Source organism: Amblyomma mixtum, chromosome 6 (assembly GCF_055824585.1).
Source record: "Amblyomma mixtum isolate Tamu chromosome 6, ASM5582458v1, whole genome shotgun sequence".
Lineage (NCBI taxonomy): Eukaryota > Metazoa > Arthropoda > Arachnida > Ixodida > Ixodidae > Amblyomma > Amblyomma mixtum.
The window spans coordinates 46997110-47015555 of record NC_143017.1 but is presented as its reverse complement, the minus strand read 5'-3'; the positions used below and the strand labels follow the sequence as shown (position 1 = coordinate 47015555).

Below are 18446 nucleotides of genomic sequence, written 5' to 3'. Positions count from 1 at the left end.
TGACTTGATTTCGATGCCTCTTAAAGGCATTGAGTGCGTCCGGGTATTTGACCTTGATAAACCTTTGAAAAAGCCGGTCACCCTTTTTAATGAGGTTCAGGAGTTCAGATGCTATCTATGGTTTCCGGATTTTTTTTCACCTATTGAAACTTTTTTTCGGAAAGCAGAAATTATAAACGGAGATAAGAATTTCTTCAGAAACTTCTCATAAGCTACGTCATGGTTATATGCAGAAAGGACGTCCTTCCAGTTTACTTCTCCAATCCATTCGCGGAATGTAGATAATGTGCGCAGGTTGATTTGCCAGCAGAGCAAATGAAGCTCAGATTTCGCACTGACTTGAAAACCATAATGATAGACTGAGAGAAATATCGGAAGGTGATCGCTCAAAGAGTAGTTAATGATACCAGCTTTATTACGACAGGTTTCGAAATTAACCATAAAGAGATCAAGAAGTGTTTGGGAACCTTCTGCCAGCCGTGTAGGTGATATTATCACATTTTGGCATGAGATAATATTCAAAAGAGATTTAAACTTCATCCTTGTGAGATTTTCAGCAAGAAAATAACATTGAAATCTCTACCCACTATAATATAGAAGTTTTGAGCATTGACAAATTCTAACAAACAATTCATGAACGAGAAAAACGGAGACAAGTCACCGTATGGTGGGCGATAGAAGTACAGAATAAGTATTTGTGTAATTTTAGTACAAGCACTTCGAAGTCGGGAGTAGCACAACAAAACTCCTAGGGAATTTGTATCGATACACCACCACCACGTTTACCTGCACGATTAACAAAGTAAAATTTATAGCCAGATAGCTTAATCACATCCTCTTGACAGTCAAACAGGTTTCAGAAAACATCACTACATTAAATATATCAATTCAATACAATGGCCTGGTTACAGAAAGCCACACGATCGCTATCCTTATTCTTGCCAGATCTCAGATTAAAATGAATGCAGTACAAGCACCGCCCAGAATAACCCAATGCACAGCCGTCCAGCTCCGTTGCATAAACTAAGTCTCTCATACACGAAGCCATCGTGAGAATACCTGTATTGCATATTTATATCTCGAGCAGACGTTATCAAACTACCAACGCATGATGCATGCGCAAAGACGACTTCGCGCTATTACGCACCATTCATACTGGAAGCGGTACGTTAGGCTGGCATTCAGATTAATATTCAATATCAAATGCACATATATGCCTGCGTTAAGCTATAAGGCTTCATTGGGAATGCTTTGTGCAAGCAACATGAGCAATGCTTTGACTTCTAACAGCCTGCATATAAAAAAAGGGACTTCGAACGCCCGCGGAGATAAGAAGATGGCAAGTATATTGTCAAAATCAACTGCAAATCTAGTGTACACGTTACATAAGAGGGATGAATGCGTGTTTCTGGTCTAAAAGCGAAGAATTAGCGTTCATGCTAAGTCAGCTTCGTTGTAATCTTTTGTGCGAAAGAGTGAAAGCTTCCACCCTGTGCCGTTCAATTTTTTTGTGAATTAGTGATACCATCACGCCTTCAACGTCGTTATAGGAAAGGTTTTAGAGCGCAGCTCTTTGGCGTCCGTTCCTGGGTTTCGCGTCGTCGTCGGCGTCGGCCTCGTAACCAGCTCCGCCCCCCTTTCATCCCCCCAGCGCTAGCAGCGACCGACTGATACCGCTGGATGCCGCTGACGCCGCTAGAGAGTCAAGATAACGTCAAAATAACACCGTCGCCGCCATGCAGAAAGATAGCAGCGACCGACTGATACCGCTGGATGCCGCTGACGCCGCTAGAGAGTCAAGATAACGTGACTGCATAGAACACCGTCGCCGCCATGCAGAAAGAGGAGGAAAGGGTACCCCCCCCCCCCTGTTCTTGTGTGGCGGATAGGGTGCTCTTCAGTTGCCGACGCGCCGGTTATTTCACGTAGGCCCCGGCACGTCGACGAATACGTGACCACTTCCCACGGCTAGACCTGGTTGTTAAAGGAATACGTGTGAAAAATAAAAAAAAAATTCTGTGATAGCGCATACATGTGTTGCTCGATTTCTTTGCCTCAATCTATCGAAAAGGTGAAACAGCTTATTTGCTGCGCTCAAATTTCGCATTAGGAAGTAACGTAATCGTCGGTAATTTTTTTAGATCTGACAGGGCCTCTGCAAGAAGCATTATTTTTCATGTTTCGCTTCATTCTCTTTTGCGAGTCCTAGCCGATGCAGGAACACTTTCACTGCATCTTTTCAAGATCATGTTCCTGCTGGATGGCCAATACGTCAGAGCCATCTGACTTTCTAGCGAAAATTTTTCCGTTGCGGCGCCAAAAATACTTCCCAGCCAGAAGAACGCTGTTTGGAAGCAGCCATTCCCAAAAGAAGTTTCAAAGTAGGGCACAGGGGTTCAATAACAAACACAAGGCATTCTGATGTGTGGCCAAGGTCAGAATTCTCAAGGCGAAGCTTTCTATCTTTTTCGAGCAAGAAAGCCCTCTTTTCGCGCTGACTGAACTGAACAACAATGCGACTGGGTTTATTCTTGGACGGGACGTCATGATAAGCTTCAATATTCTCTTGGGCAATACGCACAACGGCGAGTGCACCAAGATCACAGAAAATGCTGGTGACGTCCTCATCGGGCTTTTCATCTAAGCCTTCAATTCCAACGCTTTTGTTTCTCGAGTATTGCTCTGTGTCAGACGGAATTCCGCACTCGTAAGGCGTTTCTTAATCGCATCAAGCTCAGCAAGCAGTGCACTGTTTTCTTCTCTTTGTGCAGCATTTTCTGCCTTGACGTCACTGCAATCTTTCTTGACCTCTTCAAAAACTTCATTCATGTGAGTCATGATTTTTTCATGTTCACGTGCTTCTGCTCGCAGTTCTCTCATATCGGAACGTAAATCCCGGTCCACCGTTTCGCGCGCTGCCTTTATTTCCTGCCGCAGTTCTTGCCCCAGATCGTTGATTTCATTGCTCATTTTGGGCGAAACGCACACCAAGGTAACTTTGCTTACACAATGTCTACTGAAGTACTCCTGGGCAGCAGTGACAGCGAACAAAAAGGCACGAGCAGCGTGGTAAAAAAGAGGCCTGACAAACCAACCTGCAAAACAGATGGAATATGAAGAGAAAGCTTGTAAACAGTCACTCAAAACTTTTAGCGGCAGAGCACGAGAGCTTGTTATGGCATGCGGCAATTCTAGACTATTGCAGACGTGAGGGACGCTACATGGCGGTTCAAGCAAGCGGACGCGCGTCGCATCGGTTCCGCAGATTTTGACCAAATTCGACCGCACCAAATCATTCTCGCCACCGGATTTTCTTCGGAACGGAAACATATCAAGTGCTGGATCCCCAGGATAGAAATTTCAAGCGGTAGGACCAGTTTCCGGCTTTCTACCAGACTTGAAAGTTATAAAGCGGGCGCCGGCCCGCTAACCCTAACGGGCCACACAGCTCGACATCGTGAGAGCATGGGCCGCTAACCTTGTCGACGACGCCGACGCCTAGCATCGACGCCGTTTCAACGACGGACCATATGGCGGGGCCCAGCCAAGACAACGATGTGCCATTACAATCACCAAACGTCCTTCTCAACGAATTCCAAGAGATGGATGAAGAAGACTTCGGAGACGCCGACTTGGGAAGTGAGGACGAGATCCCGTCCGACTCCTCGTCGAAGCCAGCCGGGTACAACAACGACGCCAGCTGGGAGCTTGCACAATCCAAGCGCCAGAGAAAACTTCAAAGGCGAAAAGAACGCAAAGGCACGGGAACCGGCCCAGCCGCCAAACCTCACGATGGAAAATTACCGGGTGATGCGACCGGCTGCAACAAGAATGGATCAAGGGAGCAGAGCAGGCCTAGGCGAAGAATGCCGCCACTCCCCAGAAGCGACTACAAGATCATTATTCGACCTAAGAAAGGACTCATGGTGAAGTCCCTCACCACCCACCAAGTAGCGCGCGCCATTGTCATGGCGTGCGGCCAGCAATGCAAGGACGAGGACCTACTTGTAAGGCTTCGCACCGGATCCAATATCATTATCGTTAGCACCCCGCACGAGCAAACGGCTCAGCTAGTGCGGCACATTACCCGTCTCAAATTCGACGGAAATACTTATGATGTAAACGCTTACGTGGCGGCACCGGAAGACGTCCTGCGCGGCGTGATCCATGGTGTAGACCCAGGTACCCCTCCTGAAGAACTCAAAGCACACTTACGAGTCAGAACTCAAGGAGTCACCACACTTCAGGCAAGGATGCTCGGAAAATCCAAGACGGCAGTGCTCACGTTCGACGGCCCAGTCTTGCCGAAATTCGTCATTTATTACGGAGTAGAAGTACCATGCTACCAGTACCGCCCCACTAGGCAAGTGTGTTACGTCTGCTTCAAGCAAGGACACCGCTCCGACGTGTGCCGCACACCGAACATTACTGTGTGCGGACTGTGCGGAGTTTCGAACCCGCCCGACGACTACGAGTGCGCGCCCAAGTGCATAATCTGTGGCGAGGCACACCGGACCGGATCCAAGGAGTGCCGAGAGAGATTGAAAAAGGCGAGGCCAAAACCCACAGGAGGAAGAGGACGGAGCGACCAACGCGGGCGACCACCCAAGCGATGGCTCAGCTCAGAGGGAGAGACATCGAGGAGCCGATCGAGGTCCAACTCCTTTCCGCCTCTACCACCAGCCGGCCCACAGGAGGGGGAGAAGCAAGAGAAAAAGAAAAAGAAGAAGCCTTCTCAGACAAACGGCAGCAAGGTGAGCTGGGCTTCTACCACTGCTTCGCACTCGGTAGGAAAGGGTAGTGACATAAACAACACAAACAACAAAGACAGTCGCGTCACAGAACCGAAGGACGCGAAAAGCGATGCGCTCAGACGCGAGCTAGAACTCGCTCGAATCAAACAAAACGAGCTCGAACGCAAAGTTGAGGAACTCACAAAAACACTAAAGGAACAACAGCGGGAACTCGACACGACTAGAGCCCTTACAAAACGACAACCGCAGGCATCGAACGAAGGAGACCTTGAAACACGAATGCAACAGATGATGCAGCAGATGATGCAGGATATGATGCAGCAAATCCAGTTGCAAATGCAACAGATGCAAGTACAATTCCAAGGGCAGATCTCAAAGATCAGAAGCGCTTTTAGAAAACAAAAACATACCGAAAACATTACGGAAAGGGCGTACAACCGTCCAGCGCTAACAGCTTTCGCAAATGAACAAGGCAACAGCAGTAACGCGTAAACATCATCAGTACGTATCGGCAAGAACAAGAACACTTAGATATTTGGCAATGGAACTGCAGAGGCTACCGCAAAAAGCAGGCCCTCTTAAAACAATATATAAACACACAACTCACACCTCCTGATGTAATTGCGCTCCAAGAGACTGGAATCAAGCCGACCTTACAAGGGTACGAGGTTTACGAGAGTCAAAACGAAGGTAAAGCGGCCGTCCTAGTCAGCAAAACCATTACCGCCAATAGGCGCGATACCATCGCCGACACCGACATTGAACACGCGCTTGTTGAACTCATTCCGAAGAAGCGAAAGGGACGCAGCACGTTCTTACTGAATGTGTACAGCCCGCCGAGACAAAGAAAAGCCAAACTCTTCGAACTGTTTTATGGAGCGCACAAGCTGGCCAAAGAAAATGCGCTCATCATCGTAGGAGATTTCAACGCCATGGACAGGAGTTGGGGATACCAGAAACAAGACATCAAGGGAAGAACATTAGTGGAAGTAGCGGAATACTTTGGCTGCAGTCTAATCACAGATCCTGCGACCCCCACGAGAATCGGAAATAGCGTGAGCACGGACACATGCCCGGACCTCACCTTCGTAAGGAAGAGCAGGGAGTCACAGTGGGAAAACATGATGGAAAATCTAGGCAGCGATCACTTTATCCTCCGGACACGAATAGCATCCGACACCATAAGACGCCAGATTGGACAGGCGAAAATCACTGACTGGACCGCGTTTCGCGGGGCTTGCAACAAATCTGAAGGCGGTATCCAATCACTGGAGGAATGGAGCGGCATGCTGAGAGAAACGCGACAACGATGCACAAAAAGTCTAAGCAGAACGACAGCAACGCCCGAAGTAGACGCCCACCTCCTCAGGCTATGGGAAGCGAGACGCAGTCTCACCAAAAGATGGCGGAAGCAAAAACACAACAGGAAACTAAAACTAAAGATAGCAGAAATTACGGCAAAGGCGGAAGAATACGCGATGCAACTCGCGAAACAAAATTGGGAATACTCACCGACTCGCTTAGGAGAACTCTAGGCACAGCCAGAACCTGGAATCTCTTAAAACCACTAATCGATGCGACCAAAATAAAATCAGAAAACAATAAAGCCATCCACAGATTCATCCACTCCTTCGAGGGATCAGACATCGCCCTACTGGAGAAGGCACGAGAAAAATGTTTTGGCGATCAAAATCCCCCGCGATACCAAAGAACGTATCGAGGAGCCGAAAACGAGAAACTCGACCGCCCCATAACTGTGGAAGAGGTTTACGCGGCCATAAGAAACACCACCAGAAACACGGCAGCCGGAGCGGACAGAATCGACAACGCCCTAATCCGCAACCTGAGCGACGACCTCATACAAGAGCTCGTCAGCTTTCTTAACAAACATTGGGAGGCGGAGACGGTTCCCGAAGATTGGAAACACGCCGAAGTAATAATGATACCTAAACCTGGTAAAAAGCTACAAATTGAAAACCTCAGGCCCATATCACTCACGTCGTGCCTTGGCAAGCTTTACGAACGGGTTATGACTTTAAGACTTCAAAATTACATGGCAGATAACGACTGTGTACCACATACCATGTTCGGCTTCAGAGCGAAGCTCTCGACGCCGGACGTTCTCCTCCAAATACAAGAAGATGTCCTGCGAAACGTACCTCGGACGGGAGAAAATGTCATAATGGCCCTGGACATCAAGGGGGCATTCGATAACGTCAGCCACGAAGCGATCCTTACGGGCCTAGACAACCTGGATTGCGGACGCAGAATCCACGGCTTCGTCAAAGCCTTCCTGTCCGATAGAACTGCCACCATCGGCATAGGAGACCTTCGATCGGACAAAATTCGCACTCCAAACAAGGGAACACCCCAAGGGTCAGTTATCTCACCCCTACTCTTCAACATAGCTATGATAGGCCTAGCTCGAAAACTAGAGAACATCGAAGGCATCAGGCATGCAATGTATGCTGACGATATACACAGTCTGGACAAACACGGGCTGTCTCGGAGAGAAGGAAGAAAGGCTACAGCAAGCGGCCTCTTGTGTAGAGCAATACCTCGCAGAAAGAGGACTCGCATGCTCGACCGAGAAATCGGAACTGCTGAGAGTCTGGAGAGGCAAGCAAAACCGGACCGTCCCAACCAACGAGGACCTAAAACTCAACGTCTACCTAGAAGGGACACCCATACCCGAAAAGACAACAATAAGAATTTTGGGCATGTGGGTTCAATCCAACCAGCGCAGTACTCACACTTTTACATTACTGAAAGCAGCAACGCTACAAGTCGCACGATTGATCACCCGCATCACCAACAGGCGACATGGCATGCGGGAAGAGGACACACTAAAACTAATAAGAAGCCTAGTAGTTAGTCGAATCACGTACAGCCTACCCTACCAGTGCCTCAACAAAAACGAAATACAACAAGCGGATGCCCTGCTACGCAAAGCGTATAAGACAGCGCTCCGACTACCACGCTACACGTCTACAGAAAAACTCATGGCCCTGGGATTACATAACACCTTTGAGGAGCTACGAGAGGCGCAGCTTGAGTCGCAAAAACTCAGGCTGTTGCAAACAACGACTGGAAGAGCGCTCCTGCAGAGGCTCGGATACCGCGATCAGATGCGAGAAATGTCGAGGACGGCAACGATCCCCAACGAGCTTCGCAAGACCCTCAAGGTAGCTCCAATACCAAAAAACATGGATCCCAACCTCCATCGAGGCAGAAGAGAAGCGAGGGCCGAATTCATTGAGAAAACATACGCTCCTCAAGCCACGACCGTGTATACAGACGCGTCTTGGAGAGGAGGAGACACCAAAATCGCTGTAGCGGCGGTGGTCGATTCGTCTTTACGCGAAATGACCAGAGCGGCTCTCCGAGGCTGCACAGCTGCAGAGTCCGAGGAAGTAGCCGTTGCTCTAGCGGTGGCGGAGGGCTATAGAACCGGGCGGTCACTAACAATACTCACGGACTCTCAAACAGCCTGCCGAAATTACATGAATGGCAGGATAGGTCGTCACGCGCTCCGTATACTCCTCGCAGCCAGCGACAGAATTAAAAACCAGGAAGAACAAAACGACAAGATCCCACACAAAATTGTGTGGGTACCGGGGCACACGGGGGTGGCAGGGAACGAAGAGGCCGACAGGATAGCTCGAGGATACATTACTTTCCGAGCATCCGACGAGACCGCCGAACTCGCGCCAGCACCCAGGGAATATTCGGCCATACTACAAAACTATAGAGGCAGAAGAATGCGATATCCCCCACCGCACAAATCTCTCAGCAGAGAGGAAGCTGTCACTTGGAGACAATTACAAACAGGCTCTTTCCAAAACCTACATATACTAAACAAAATGCACCCTACGATATACACGGACAAATGTCCCTGGTGCGACGAAAAACCTACTCTATACCACATCACATGGGCCTGCCAAAACATACACGTGGCCCCCAAAATACAAAACCCCAGTGCGGAGCAGTGGGAGACTCTGCTGTCCAGCGACCGCTGTGAAGACCAACAAGGTCTGGTGCAGCGAGCTCAACGGGCGGCAGTGGCCAGCGGAGCCCTGGACTGAGGGCAACCGACCACTGATTAGAGGCGGACGACTTCGACAGAGAAGGCTCCTGGGGGTAGAACCAAGACGTCTCTGAAGATGCCCCCAAACCGCAGGAAAAACCATTAGTGTAAATAAAGTTTTCCCTTCCATCCTATTGCAGACGTGCAATAGCAATATATTTAGGGCATTATTTTACACAATTGGTGTACAATATAGTGTTTAGAAACTGTGTTTGGAAACGAATTTTCTATATTTTGTTCAAACACAAGCTTTACGATTCCATTGCATGGCAGCCAAACCGTTACGAAATGAATGAAACTGTCACTAGTTAAGCAGACGACAGTTGTGTGCGCTGAAGGCGGTGATGTAATTTCGTAGAAACAATTAACTTCTTATTGTTCGTCTGTTACATAACAGTACCGCATTAGCGTGGTTCTCCTCAGCTAAAGTGAGCATAGCTAGTACTCGTATGCAAAGCCGGCACATTAATGCGTATTCACGCAAGTCACTCGTTTCAAAAAGCAGTGTTATATAGACATGTTTCAATTGCTTAACATGTTTAGAAAACCGGGAGGGGAATGCATGAGACAGAAGATTTGACAAGGGTGGAAACTTGGGGCATTCGGTAACAGCGTACAACTTTGGCAAGATTGACAATCTTGAATGCAAGTACGCCTATATATGCAGTACAGATGATACAAATGCATGCTTGAATGCAAAATGGCAAAGGAAGATGTATGAAATCAAACGCTGGGAACGAAAATGAAAAGTTGGCTGGTTTATGGGGTTTAACGTCCCAAAGCGACTAAGGCTATGAGAGACGCCGTAGTGGAGGGCTCCGGAAATTTCGACCACCTGGGGTTCTTTAACGTGCACTGACATCGCACAGTACACGGGCCTCGAATTGCTTCTCCAAAGAAATTCACCCGCCGCGGCCGGGATCGAACCCGCGTCTTTCGGGCCAGCAGCAGAGCACCATAGCCAAAAGTGTTGGTGAAATGGGTAAATTGGTAAATTGCTTTTTGAGGAAAGTAAATGGAGCAGTATGTCTGTCTCGCATACCTCGGTGTACACCTGAACCGCGCCGTAAGGGAAGGGAGGAAGGTGGGAGTGAAAGAAGAGAGAGAGAAAGAGAGGCCGTAGGGGGGGTCTCCAGAATAATTTCGACCACCTGGGGATCTTTCACGTGCGCCGACATCGCACAGCACACGGGGAATCTACAGGGAATATTTTTTTTTATTTTTCCCTGAAGGCCTTGGGCATAATGCAGAGGGGAGTGAATAATTGGAACAATGTAACACAAAAAGAGAGAACGCGAAGCACAGAAGTCAATTATCTAAATATACCTAAATGTTTAATGTTGTTCGAAGACGAGGAATGTCTCTAATGCTGGCGATTGATCCAGGAACACTGAGGTATAGAAAGAATAAATTGTTTTTTTAGGAAAGGGAATCGCGCAATATCTGTCTCACATATTTCGGTGGACACCTGAACCGCACCGTAACGGAAGGAAGGAAGGTGGAAGTGAAAGAAGAAAAAGAGAGACACAAGCAATTTTGCTTTCCGCTGCATGTTCTTGTCCTGATGGTGCTTTTCCACCCTTGCGTGCGTGGTCCAGGGGAAAGGATGAGTGGGCTGCGAATCTTTGGAGAAATATGAAAATCTTATGGAATAATAAAAATGCGATAAAATACTATTAGTATACTAGTACTGGTAGTACGATGATACTAGTAGTATCATGATAGGCATGAGAATGAAACGAATGGAGTTGTTTTGAACAAGCTCCAGGCCAAAGTTAGGTTAGCACAACTGGTACCTTTAATCAATGCAGCGTATGCTAGTTTGCTACGAATTAGTGTTTTATACAAGAGGGCTAAGTGAGGTTGGGCCAGAATAAAAATTACGGAGAAGCTAACCAAGCGTGTGATTATCATTATTGATTATGGTGTTACTGCGTAGGAACCAAATAAGATCACAAGAGATTTCGATTTCGAGATAGGCGACACTTTTTTATCGCATTTCTAACTTCATCACATGCAGTAAATGGTAAATAAATGGTAAATTGGTTTTTGAGGAGAGGAAATGGCGCAGTATCTGTCTCACATATATCGACGGACACCTGAACCGCGCCGTAAGGGAAGGGAGGAAGGTGGGAGGGAAAGAAAAAAGAGAGAAAGAGGTGCCGTAGTGGAGGTCTCCGGAATAGTTTCGACCACCTGGGGATCTTTAACGTGCACTGACAACGCACAGCACACGGGCGCCTCTTGCGTTTCGCCTCCATCGAAACGCGGCCGCCGCGGTCGGGTAACCTGACTTTTTTTGCAAGACATCTTGTATAAGTGCTTGCACCTCACTAAGTATTTTAGAGCCTAAACTAACGATTAATGGCGGTGCCCAAGTCCATGCTTAAGAAGGGAGTGGTCAGCAGACGAGAAACATGGAAGATGTACAAAGAAATGAACTCACTGAAGGTGCCAGCCATTGATCACCGTCTTGTAAAGAATTTTTGGGCAAGATGAAAACGACGTTGATTCGCTGCTGTATGTTCGAATTTCAGGAAGAGGGAATGGGATCAGGCTGGCATGCCAAGAAGATGCGAGGTGCAGTGTGAAATTCGCTAGTCTAGGTTGATTGAAGGTGCGCATTGAACAGTTGTATTTATCGACAAACGCCTTTACTCTCCCCCTCATCCATCGCTCACGGTGCCGGAGGCTCGCCTTCTTCGGCACATCCAAATTAATGCAGTCATCACCCCGTCTCGCCTCTTTCTCTATCGCTATCGATCGGACCCTTCCTGTCCCAACTGCCCCTGTATCTATGCGGGCCTTGCCCATTGCCTCTTCTATTGCCCGGCTGCTCAGCAGTCGGGTTCCTACCCCCCACTTTTTTTATCCATCACCACCTGGCTCGACTGGCTTGGCGCTGAAGGGGAGGAAGAACAGCGACTTCTGGTCGCCCAGGTGGTCGACATGCTCGGCCTGTAAATTTTTGCCGAATAAAAGTCCTCTACTACTACTACTACTACTACTACTACTACTACTATTTATTGCGTAAATATGCCCTTCGGCATTATGATCGTTTGATTTACTATTTCGTCAAACAGTACATCACAGTCTGCAGCTATCCGCTTAAGCTATCTGCTTAAGAGAGTTATACCTACATGTGCTGGCCGGTGTCGGCTATAAATGCTAACAAGGCCCGGTAGAGGGGCCCATGGATCCAGATTCGAATGTCTGGTGGTCGGCTGGGGTGGCAACCCTGAATGCCTCGGTATCGCTTACGTGCCGCCCGAAGTCCGGGGCAAGTTGGCATAAAGTGAGCTAACGTCGTAGTACGTAGATATGCTTTTTAATTACATTGGTTCACACGCTTACTACCAAAATGTTAAAGGCAAAGCAGCGCCCGTGGCATTTATTTGGGTAGAACGCGCAGAAAGCCGTTCAAGAAAATATTTATATTATAATATTTCCTACCGACAGGAGCCTGATGCAATTTTATATACAAATTGCTACGAAAATAAATGCGCCATTTCACCTTTCTAAGGTCGCGGTAGGTTATTTATGCGTAATTTACACGGCAGAAATTGTTGCGAGAATTTTTAGCCGAAAGAATGAATAAAACTTCATGTTCTCAGTTTTGGAGATGGCGCACATAGCTGAATTTGAAAAATTAAAATAAGGTAAGAATTACTGCCACGCAGATTGCAGTGTGCCTCTCCTACTAATACCCCACCCGCTGGCCATGGACTCTTATCCCGATTGTCGGCACCAAGCATCAAGTCCAACTGCACTCAGCACTGCTAGGGCCCTTTCTTTGAGCACCTATTAGCGCACAAGCGCGTCCCGTACCCTCGGAGACTACGACACAGTCATGTTCCAACCAAGCTGGAGAAGCTTCCGCTACATGCCAGCAAGGTGGCATGGCTGTGAAGGGCTCTTTTCGCCCTGACCCACTATGTTCCCTAGTGGACCAACCTGGGCCTACCCAATCTGGTGGGTGGCAAGACGGATGTTTTTTGTACGCTGAGGAACATACGCTCCATCACGGCTTTTGTCTGCCACCTGCCACGCGTGGAAGCTTAGTCAAGTCCACCACGTTGTGGTGACATTACACATGCCATTCAGAATATATATTGTGACATGATTTTATGTTGAAACATCCAACCAGTATTATGTAGGTGCTACTTAGGTTCGAATCATGGCTCCACTGGTAGCTAATGGCCAAGCAGCTGCCACTAGCAGGGGCATCAGAAAGGCGCATGGCCCCTTCCGGAGTAAGAAAACTCTCTTCACGCCTTGACCTAAAAAAAACTGCTTGCGGCTTAGCATCTCAAAGCTCGAAATATTGTGCGAAAGCAGTTTTTTGCAGGCAGGCATAACCGCCACGTACTGTACCTGAAAGCGCGCCTTGGGTGCCCGCTGACCCAGGGAACCAGTTATGCGGCTCTCCTAAAATTAACGGAGGATACAACGTTGTCTACGCCAACGACAGTGAAGCCAACGAACGCAGGCGGCCTATTCCTGCAGTTCTGCCAAAACTTTGGCAACGCAAGTGACGCACATCTCTCTGTCACCACCGCCACGCTGCTCGAAGCGCGTGTAATTCCGCTATGGCTAATGCTAGGCGGTTGCGGCGCACGCGGAGAATAAAAAGAACTACCTCGAATGCACAAGAAGGAGAGCGCACCCTTGGGCTCGACTGTACATGAACTCAGTGCAAACAACGACGAAAATAATCGCAAATCGACACAATGCATAATATGACACACCTAACCAACCAAGCTCGAGAAAAGACGCGACACAGGGCACATCACTACACCTCATATTGCGACACACTTCAGCAACGACGCACTAGAAAGGGGGCAGTGAAGAGCAGAGCACTAGGAGTGGTTGCCACTGTTGTTCATATTCAGTCTGGGTATGCTCGTTTTCCAATGACATGCGCGACATAGAAATATTCTTTTAAAAACAACGAAAGACGATTTTCTTACAGCTACACTAAGAAAGGAAACATTGGCCGGAGAGCGTCGAAAACGTGGGGCGCGCTTCTTTGGGATCACCGAATTTCTATCTCCGACCTCAACGAAGCAATCGTCCCCTCCTCGAGCCCGCCCTCATGCAAATATCACTGTCACACATGGACATCGCTTTCCCTTGGGGGAGTAATGGGCGCTTCCCACTTTTCCAACTACAATTTGTTTATGAGCCTTGCTTCGCTTGAGAAACTACAGAGGGAAATGCAATTTCACCTACACTCAAGCTTGCGTGAAAAGGTATCTGTTCTGAGTAAAACTGAGTAAATTATTTTTTCCTTAACTCCTCGAGATTGTACATCAGGGGGAAGTATACAGTATATTGTAAGCTCATTTTCATATCTTTCATATATGGGTTTATCTTGTTTCATAAGCACTGAGTTATGTGTCACGTGTATATCCAATGCGAAGGCAACGTGAAATTACTTCAACCAAGCGTTCAACGTTGTTCTTTTTTTTTCCTATCCAAGGAATTGTCGCCGAATTCAGCTGTGAAAACTGATGCGCCCTCAGGCAACCTTGCTGCCTTCTTCCATTTATCTTGTATTACAGCACTTACGACGTAATACGCTGTTTCGAAGCCATCTGTAGAAAGCTGAGTAGTGTTCATATTTTTCGTTTAGCATCAAGCACTCCTGGAATATGTGTTCATATGGTGTTTGCTTTTTGTGAAAGCGAGTTAGTGCATACTAAAATACAGAGGGCAGGCTGTTCGAAGGTGGGAGATGATCAGGTCTGCGGGCGCCAGTCGGCAGTATGTATTGTGATCCTGTTCTTGACATTTTTCCTCAATGCGGAGGAGCAAAGGCCTAATCTGCTGGTGTTTTCCCAATAGTGTTTTGCAAGTGCACTTTGTAACTATGCTGCAACAAATATGTTTCGATAGCGACCTTAATTTCAGTATGTATCTACGTTGATGATTCCGATTCTGTCTGCTAGGGCTGGTTCATTTGGTTATACATAGACTTTTTATGGGGTATGCTCTGTATGCACCATTTGAGCGATGCAAATCCTGGCTAAGCACTTGGTCCAGTCTATTCTACTTATTTATGGAGGAGACGGGCAGCCCAGTTTAATTAATATCCATATCAGCTTAACGAATTCAGAAAATGCCGATACCTTCAGTGTTGTATTCCAACAAACTATGCCAACATTGCGCCAAAATACATATGCTTTAGAGAAGCTTGCAGGCGAAGCAACCTCTCCAGCGCACGTAACTCCTCGAAATAGACAAAGGTTTGAAGCAGTTTGTAGCATGTCCACCTGGTAGGGGAGTGACAGTCATGGTTATTTCGTTTTTGATTTGCACAGCTAACATTTCCTAGTCATCGGTCACCCGAGCAAAATCCGCTACCATGACGCATTTCTTTCTCGTCGTAATACGGATCGCAACACTGCCACCTCGTCGTCTTTTCGCACGATTGAGAAAAAATAAATAATTTATACCCAGACAGTCCTGTGCCTACACTGTTTATTGTATGCCGATACTACAGGAAATCATTTCTTTATGCGCACTCTTGAGCTCCTTGTATGTCGAGCCGGAGCTAGGATCATAGGAGACGTTGCGGACAGCAGGCGTTACTAGCCAGGCATCAGGAGATGGGGCAGCTGGTTACACTCCTGCGAGCAAAAAAATAATAATAAAGCAATTAAGGACAAGGACAATGGAAAAACATAAGCAGTCGAATAGCAACGCCGATGCTTTATCACGGAACTTCATTGGCCATTGAACCCTCATAGTTGTAGCCTTCGCCCAATTTAAGAATTATGTTTGGCCAGTGCTGTTCTCAACCATGAAATTTCTCGTGACGCAGTATCTCATGAGCAATTTTATTTGCTGTGAGCAACGTAGTTTGTGCGGTACGTGCGCACGCTCTCACTTTTTCTTTTCAGAACAAGAGCGACAAACGGAGAATAACGTCATTGAAGTCAGTTCTAGCACTCAGCATCGCGAGTAAAACAGTAATCTGCATTTGTAGGCACGTGTTAACCGCTACAAAAGAACCGCAAGTCCGAAGCAGTGATAGCGAATAGAATCATTAAACAGTACTTTTTGCTACCCTGAAAGCATAATGCGTATTGTACGCGTGATCTTTCAGGAAGCCCGTAAAACAAAGGCCGTGGGGAAGTTAGCGTACCTGCAAGCGAACCACGTACGGCACTTGAGAAACTCTGATGCTGTTTTTCATGGCTTCGCCTTGGTAGCTGTACCATGACGCAGTAACAAGCCATAGATATTCTTTTCCCAAGCTTGTTGAGATAACAAATCACCTACACACAAAGCCTGTGTTATGAGTAGAGGCCGCCCTTACCTTTGACGCACCGGGTACCACCGCATGGCTTTGGGCAGCATTCCAGACCCTGGGCTTCGCATTCTTCAGCTGTGCAGGTGGTGTGGACACAGTCGGACGAACCTGTAGGCTCCGGGCACTTGGCCTCGCTCACGGCTGTCAGCGAACCGGCGGCGATGATGACGAAGGCGAGGAAGAGGGCGTGCATCTTGACTGCGGTGCGTCCAGAGAAGGTGGAATGAAAGTCAGAACCTGTGGTCTACCTTTTATACTGTCGCCGTTGAAATGGTTTGGGCAAGAAGAGGAAGTTAAACACCAGTTCGGCGACCTTCCGGTAGCTGTGCGTCAAGATGACCCTGTCGCAATCCGGTGCCTTTGCACTTCCCAGAATAGTGAGCAGAGCAAGAAAAATACATTTCAATTCCCAGAGCTAGTGCTGTTTCCGCGGTGTACTGTTGAATGCATGTACTATAGCCTTTGACCCTTTGGGACGTTTAACCCCATAAACCAACCAAACCAAACATCATTTCACTTTTGTTTTCCTGCGCAGCAGAGCAGGAAGCCAATGCAGCTGCCGCTATGTTATCAGTACCCGGGCACTGACACTGCCGAATTTGGCGTAGAGCTCAGTCAAGTAGCAGCTTTCTGTTGCTAAAAAGCAGGTTTTTGAATGCATGTACTATAGCCTTCGTCCCTTTGGGACGTTAAACCCCATAAACCAACCAAACCAAACATCATTTCAATTTTGTTTTCCTGCGCAGCAGAGCAGGAAGCCAATGCAGCTGCCGCTATGTTATCAGTACCCGGGCACTGACACTGCCGAATTTGGCGTAGAGCTCAGTCAAGTAGCAGCTTTCTGTTGCTAAAAAGCAGATTTTTGAATGCATGTACTATAGCCTTCGTCCCTTTGGGACGTTAAACCCCATAAACCAGCCAAACCAAACATCATTTCAATTTTGTTTTCCTGCGCAGCAGAGCAGGAAGCCAATGCAGCTGCCGCTATGTTATCAGTACCCGGGCACTGACACTGCCGAATTTGGCGTATAGCTCAGTCAAGTAGCAGCTTTCTGTTGCTAAAAAGCAGGTTTTTGAATGCATGTACTATAGCCTTCGTCCCTTTGGGACGTTAAACCCCATAAACCAACCAAACCAAACATCATTTCAATTTTGTTTTCCTGCGCAGCAGAGCAGGAAGCCAATGCAGCTGCCGCTATGTTATCAGTACCCGGGCACTGACACTGCCGAATTTGGCGTAGAGCTCAGTCAAGTAGCAGCTTTCTGTTGCTAAAAAGCAGGTTTTTGAATGCATGTACTATAGCCTTCGTCCCTTTGGGACGTTAAACCCCATAAACCAACCAAACCAAACATCATTTCAATTTTGTTTTCCTGCGCAGCAGAGCAGGAAGCCAATGCAGCTGCCGCTATGTTATCAGTACCCGGGCACTGACACTGCCGAATTTGGCGTAGAGCTCAGTCAAGTAGCAGCTTTCTGTTGCTAAAAAGCAGGTTTTTGAATGCATGTACTATAGCCTTCGTCCCTTTGGGACGTTAAACGCCATAAACCAACCAAACCAAACATCATTTCAATTTTGTTTTCCTGCGCAGCAGAGCAGGAAGCCAATGCAGCTGCCGCTATGTTATCAGTACCCGGGCACTGACACTGCCGAATTTGGCGTAGAGCTCAGTCAAGTAGCAGCTTTCTGTTGCTAAAAAGCAGATTTTTTAATGCATGTACTATAGCCTTCGCCCCTTTGGGACGTTAAACCTCATAAACCAGCCAAACCAAACATCATTTCAATTTTGTTTTCCTGCGCAGCAGAGCAGGAAGCCAATGCAGCTGCCGCTATGTTATCAGTACCCGGGCACTGACACTGCCGAATTTGGCGTATAGCTCAGTCAAGTAGCAGCTTTCTGTTGCTAAAAAGCAGGTTTTTGAATGCATGTACTATAGCCTTCGTCCCTTTGGGACGTTAAACCCCATAAACCAACCAAACCAAACATCATTTCAATTTTGTTTTCCTGCGCAGCAGAGCAGGAAGCCAATGCAGCTGCCGCTATGTTATCAGTACCCGGGCACTGACACTGCCGAATTTGGCGTATAGCTCAGTCAAGTAGCAGCTTTCTGTTGCTAAAAAGCAGGTTTTTGAATGCATGTACTATAGCCTTCGTCCCTTTGGGACGTTAAACCCCATAAACCAACCAAACCAAACATCATTTCAATTTTGTTTTCCTGCGCAGCAGAGCAGGAAGCCAATGCAGCTGCCGCTATGTTATCAGTACCCGGGCACTGACACTGCCGAAT

The 18446-nt window shown here is 47.5% G+C and overlaps 1 protein-coding gene across 1 annotated transcript in view; it reads left to right on the top strand.

Annotated features, from left to right (window-relative positions):
- LOC149338994 (uncharacterized) overlaps positions 1–18446 on the top strand; it is a 102852-nt gene that overhangs the window by 56715 nt on the left and 27691 nt on the right. The window contains exon 2 of the transcript XR_016283471.1: positions 2772–2829. The gene's annotated coding sequence lies outside the window, so the exon portion shown is untranslated. The remainder of the gene's footprint in view (positions 1–2771; positions 2830–18446) is intronic.